Source organism: Ambystoma mexicanum, chromosome 9 (assembly GCF_040938575.1).
Source record: "Ambystoma mexicanum isolate Mex_15411 chromosome 9, UKY_AmexF1_1, whole genome shotgun sequence".
NCBI classification, from domain to species: domain Eukaryota; kingdom Metazoa; phylum Chordata; class Amphibia; order Caudata; family Ambystomatidae; genus Ambystoma; species Ambystoma mexicanum.
The window spans coordinates 667962586-667968585 of record NC_090931.1 but is presented as its reverse complement, the minus strand read 5'-3'; the positions used below and the strand labels follow the sequence as shown (position 1 = coordinate 667968585).

General features: G+C 50.8%; 1 protein-coding gene across 3 annotated transcripts in view; it reads left to right on the top strand.

Annotated features, from left to right (window-relative positions):
- Positions 1-789: 789 nt before the first annotated feature.
- Positions 790-6000, top strand: part of ALS2 (alsin Rho guanine nucleotide exchange factor ALS2) — a 1241906-nt gene continuing 1236695 nt past the window's right edge. The window contains exon 1 of one of the 3 annotated variants that reach the window (XM_069615505.1): positions 790-1141. The gene's annotated coding sequence lies outside the window, so the exon portion shown is untranslated. The remainder of the gene's footprint in view (positions 1142-6000) is intronic. The other 2 variants (XM_069615500.1, XM_069615498.1) reach the window with 2 other exon arrangements.

Here is a 6000-nt window from a genome sequence, read left to right as displayed (position 1 = left end):
GGGCAAAAAGGGCCATTTCTCTAATGGGAACTAGCCTTCTCAGTGCGAGTAGGCTAGTTCCCATTATTATGAAGGACTTGGCCACTAGGGGCAAAAAAGAGCAATTTCTCTAATGGGAACTAGCCCACTCACACTGAAGCAGCTATTTCCCTTTAGAGAAACGGCCCTCCGACTTATTAGGCAGGACTTGGCTAGCAGAGGCAAAAAGGGCAATTTCTCTAATGGGAAGTAGCCCACTCACACTGAAGCAGGTATTTCCCATTAGAGAAACGGCCCTCCAACCTGCAGAGACAGAAACGTCCCCTCCTCTAATGGGAACTAGCCAACTCACACTGAAGCAGCTATTTCCCATTAGAGAAACCGCCCTCCGACCTGGAGAGGCAGAAAGGTCCCTTTGTCTAATGGGAACTAACCCACTCAAACTGAACCAGCTATTTCCCATTAGAGAAACGGCCCTCCGACCTGCAGAGGCAGAAAGGTACCCTCGTCTAATAGGAACTAGCACACTCGCACTGAGAAGGCTAATTCCCATGGCCCTTTTTGCCCCTAGTGGCCAAGTCCAGCCAAATTAGTCGGAGGGCCGTTTCTCAGTGCGGGTAGGTTACAGAACTTGGCCACTAGGGGAGCAAAAAGGGCGATTTCTCTAATGGGAGCTTGCCTTCTTAGTGTGAGTAGGCTAGTTCCCATTATTATGCAGGACTTGGCCACTAGGGGCAAAAAAGGGCCATTTCTCTAATGGGAACTAGCCCACTCATACTGAAGCAGCTATTTCCCATCTGAGCAATGTCCTAACAACCGATGGTGCGTTTCTCGGATGGGAACTAGTATCGACCTTTCCACAATGGCTTTGAAATCATAACTTGTAAACTTGGTCCTTTTTCTGTGTCGATGAACCGCACTGGCCTGGAGCTGGATAGGTTGGTCCTCGAGGCCTCCAGACCGCTGAGTCGGTTTGACTTGCGTGGACTCCGCCTTCGGCGCCCTCTGCTAGCACCGCCCCACTTTGAATCAGCTGATCGCCGAATTTCACTGACATATGACAGCGGATTGCAACGCCGGTACCAGTGAACAGGTGCGAGGTCGGCTAGGAAAGCGTTGGAGGGGCGGAGCGAGCGCATAAAGAGCACACGGGATCGAGCAGGTACAGTCTAGGGGAGACGACAGGGGTAGCTGATGGGGAGTGCTTTCAGAAGAGGGACATGCACGAAAACCGACTACTGAACATAGAAAGGGGACTCGGTTGTCCCCTGTCTTACAAATAGCACGCCCCCAAGTACAGGTCGGGGGCGCAGATAATTCATAGGGCTACCCCAGCCGCGGGGGTTTTTCTGGGCTCTAACACAAGCCTAGTTGGCAAAATAATGATCATGTCCATTTTGTATGGAGTATTTGGTAAATCAAATAAGTAACATCTTTTAAGTTGCAAGATGCTAATTTACAGGAATCCACCTGTCAGATTTCTGGGTGTGAGGACAATTTAAGCAGAAGTTCCAAATGATAACTCAATGCTCCTAGGAGTACACACAAAAATCAGCTTAATGTTTCCATTAAGTGCTTTCATATTCTAATGTGGACATCCTTTTATGTCCCCAAGGCCGGTGAAAACAGGATTTTATTTTTTGCTGGTAAGAGCCCATTGAAGTGTTGAGCATGTAAGGGGCTTGGCGGGCTAGTTACATGATTGATGACACTCACCAAAATTGTCTGAGTTGACAGATGTGCAAACCCATGTACCACCATATATGCATGCCATACTTGAAGCAGAAAGTGCACAAAAGCTATCAATGCCGCCAACCACTGTCTGCTTCTCCGATCTTACACTAGAGAGAACAGCTTGCAGAAAAGTTTATTTTAACACATAATTGTTCATTCTTGTAATTTGTTCACGTTATAAATGCAAAACTACAAGTTCCACAATGCAGTACGAAGTGTGTATGAAAGCCAGAGCTAGCTTATTATGTCAAACCTGATTTGGGAGAACTACAGTTTGAGGCAAACTGCCCTGTGGGTTGTTCTACTTTTAAGATATAAAAACAGAGTCCAGGAGAACCTGTAGTACAGGCTCCTGTGTTTAGACTTTGTATGAAACCGGCTTGCAACTTGTTCGGATGCCTGATGTGAAAGAAATGTGTACTGCCGCAAAGAAAAGTGGACACGTTTTTCTGCATTTAATAAGAGAATCTGATGGTCTATTGGGCATTCCAAGTTGTGATGGGAAGTTACACTGTAGAACTCTGCCGACGAATGTATCAGTGTATTGGGAAAGGTTGCTTACAGGAAATAAAACATCAGGTTTTGATTTATTAAGGGCATGTTAGGAATTGGGCCTCTGATATTGTGTGACAGCTGTGTTACATGGTTCAATGAAGAATATATTCTGTGGGCCCTGCCTGTATTTGGATACAAGTCCTCTACAAGTAAGCATCTAAGAGGCGTGGGTTGTTTTGTTTTCAATTATGAATTTAACACAATGGGTAAGATTTAACAATTGTTCACACTGGAATGAAGTCTTTGTAGAAAGAGAATATCTGGATTTTCAACAGCACTGATAGTAATCACAGTTGGATAATATTTCCAAAATATTGCCTGATAACTTTTCCCCAGAAATGTGCCTGTAAATGTTTTCTAAACCGAAAACAGAGGTGATGGCTGGAAGGTTTAGACTGAATCTTAACCACTGGCATTGCTCTGGGCACCCCTCCAGACCATCGTTCTTCGCCTGTCAAGCCATTACAGAAGGGGAAAGACCATATGCAAATCAGGCTTGGTCCCACCCCAAAAGGGGCACTCCAGCGCCCAAACTACTAGGTCACATCCATTACCTCCACGTCCACTCTTCCTCGTCCCAGTACTTACCTCATGAGGCACCCGCCTCCGACACAGGACCTTCTTCTATTTCTTCTTATTTCTATAACTCCTCCCCCACACCCACGTCACTTAGTTTTAATTTTTCCTGCCTCCGGCAGGTTGGGCTTGTTTTTTCTTCCCGGCGCGGGGCGCTGGGGAGCTCCGAATGCTGGCCCCCTGGTGGAGCTGTGTGGCGGGGCCTTCGGCTCCTTCAGGTGTGGCAAGACTCCTGGGTTCCCTGCGGGGCTTGGGACCCGGTTGAGTCAGGCTGCCCTGCCTGGTTTCTGCTGGGCTTTGGCCAGCGCAGGGCATCGTGGCCCGGGTTCTGGGAGAACGGACCCGGGTTCAGGTAAGGAGAAGGGGGGCATGTTTTTCCTGTTGCATGGCCATGCTGCATGGGCGGCTGTGCACGGATTGGCGGCTCCTTTTTCTTGTTTGGTGCTCCGGAGGAGGGTGGGCTCCTCCTCTGATGCTGCAGGCATGTTGCCATAGGAATTAATTGATGTTGTTCCTATTGGTTATTGTTCTTTCTGGCCTCTATTTGAATGTGGGAGAGGCACGTTAGCAATTGTTTGTATGTGGAGCCTTGGTTCAGTGTGCAGGGGTCTTTGGTGAAGCAGGCTTCCTTGGTCACTGTTTTTGGGCTTACTCAACATGGGAAAACATTCTGCAAAGAGCAGGCATCTGGTCCTGTCTTCTTCTTCGTCTTCCTCTTCTCCTGATTTACACAGAAAGAGAAAGAAGAAGGCTAAGCGTTTTTCCCTGACCAGAAAGGAGTTGAAGAAGCTGCTTAAGCATCGTAGAGGGAGTCGCACACACGCTCATGGACACAAGCGCAGGCGTCTGTCTTCCTCATCCTCCTCTTCTTCTGGCGCTGAGTCTTCGGCCTCTTCTTGTTCCTCTTTGGCTGATGCTGAAGGGAAGTATCTGGACAGAGAGGGAGTGGAGGAGGTGCTGGCTCAAGTTGGAGATTGCATGGGATTTTCAGAGCCCCTTGTGCCGGTGGAGGGGGCCGACCCTTCTATTCGCCAGTATAGGCATACACCTAGGAAGGGGTTGCCTTTGGTTTCCGATATCCGGGAAAAAATCCTCCGGGAATGGCATGACCCGGAGAAGATTGCAATGCCCCGCTTCATGTCCAAACTTTACCCTTTGAAGGGCGAGACTTTGCTGTCTGATCCAGTTGAGGTCGACGTTATCCTCGCCAGCCTGGTGGGTCGCTCCTCTATGTCGGCCGAGGAGGCGGCCGTCCGGGATCCAGTGGACCGCCGAGTTAATTCCGGCCTTAAGAAGGTTCATGCAGGGGCGCATCTGGCCCTTCGAGCAAATATCTATGGTTCCTACACAGCTGAAACAGTGTTGAATGGTTTCAGGGAGTTGAAAAAGGCTGTCAATGAAGGCTCTGATTGTGCCCCTTTGCTTACAGACATGCAGAGACAGGTTGAGTTTTTGGCTGATCTGGCTTTTGATGGGGTGCGTGGTTCAGCCATGGCCATGGGGGCTGGTATATCTGCCCGGAGGCATTTGCACCTAAGGGACTGGAAGACTGATGGGTCTCAGAAGGCGGCTGCCCTGAAACTTCCTTTCACTGGGTCCAGGCTTTTTGGTGATTGCCTTGAGGATAAGGTGCACAAAGTTTTTAGGGCGGACAAACATGCTGACAAACTTCGACGCAAGCCTCCTTCAACGGCCAAGAAATCTTCCTCTGGGGCTGGTCCAGTGACCAGCAGGTCTTTTCCTGGCTCCTCATCACATTCTTTTCGGAGGGCTAGGGGGGGTCGGGGTCCTCCACGCTCTTCACGTCCTGGCCCGGCACCTAAGTCCTGACGGTTTGGAATTGCCAGTGGGCGGGCGGCTCCGGCAGTTTTTTCCAGTATGGGAAAGGTGGTGTTCCGACTCATGGGTTCTGGACACAGTACAATGGGGGTATCGAGTGCATTTCCTGTCTCCTCCTATCCAGCATTGCATGGTTCGGACTGTGGTTCCCAGGTCTCGGCTCAAGAGGTTGGCCATGGACGCCGCGCTTTCCGAATTAATGTTGAAGGCGGCCATCATGCCCGTTCCTCTCCCTGTGCAGGGTCAGGGGTTCTACTCACGGGTGTTCCTGGTCCCCAAACCTTCGGGGAAGTACTGTCTAATTCTGGACCTCAAAGCCCTGAACTGCTTCGTCCAAAAGGAACACTTCAAGATGGAGACTTTACAGAACATTCTTCCGATGTTAATAAAGGGGGATTGGATGACATCTCTGGATCTCCAGGACGCTTATTACCATGTGGCTCTCCGTCCCTGGCACATGCAGTTCTTCCGCTTTGCAGTGGGATCCCGACATTTTCAGTTCAGGGTGCTCCCGTTCGGACTGCGATCTGCCCCCAGAGTTTTCACCAAGCTGGTGGCTCCCCTGGTGGCGCACTTACATCTGCGGGGCATTCAGATATTTCCCTACCTGGACGATTGGTTGGTCAAAGCGTCCTGCCGGCAGACTGTCATTTCTCATCTCCGATTGGTCTGCCAGGCATTACAGGACTGGGGTTTCCTGGTCAACTGGCAGAAATCCCAACTGGAGGCTTCTCAGGATCTAGTTTTCATTGGTGCACAGGTTTGCACCAGGATGGGGAAGGTGTTCCTGTCCCTGGAGAGGGTCCGTCGCTTGCTGACTGTTCTGGGCAGGGTTCTCGGGAGGCAGTATGTCCCGGCCCGCCTATTGCTGAAATTGCAGGGGCACATGGCTTCTTGCGTGTTTCTAGTTCCCTGGGCCCGTCTTCATCTACGCCCCCTGGTGTCCTACCTTCTCTCCCACTGGCTCCCTTCATCTCAAGCTTTCGAGGCTTTGATTCCGGTGTCTCTGGCGCTGCGGGTCTCCCTGCAGTGGTGGTTGAGGGTTCCGAAACTACGGGCTGGGGTGTCCCTGATCATTCCTCCGGTGACCACACTTACCGACGCCAGTGGAAGGGGCTGGGGAGCTACGTTGGGAGTTCTCTCTGCTCAGGGGTTGTGGGATCCGGAAGAGAGCCATCGGACATCCAATTGGCGAGAGTTGTGTGCCATTCTCCGGGCTCTGGTGTACTTCAGGAGGTTGCTGATGGGCCGGGCAGTTTTGGTCCGGACGGACAATACGACAGCTTTGGCTTACGTCAACCGCCAAGGGGGTTCCGG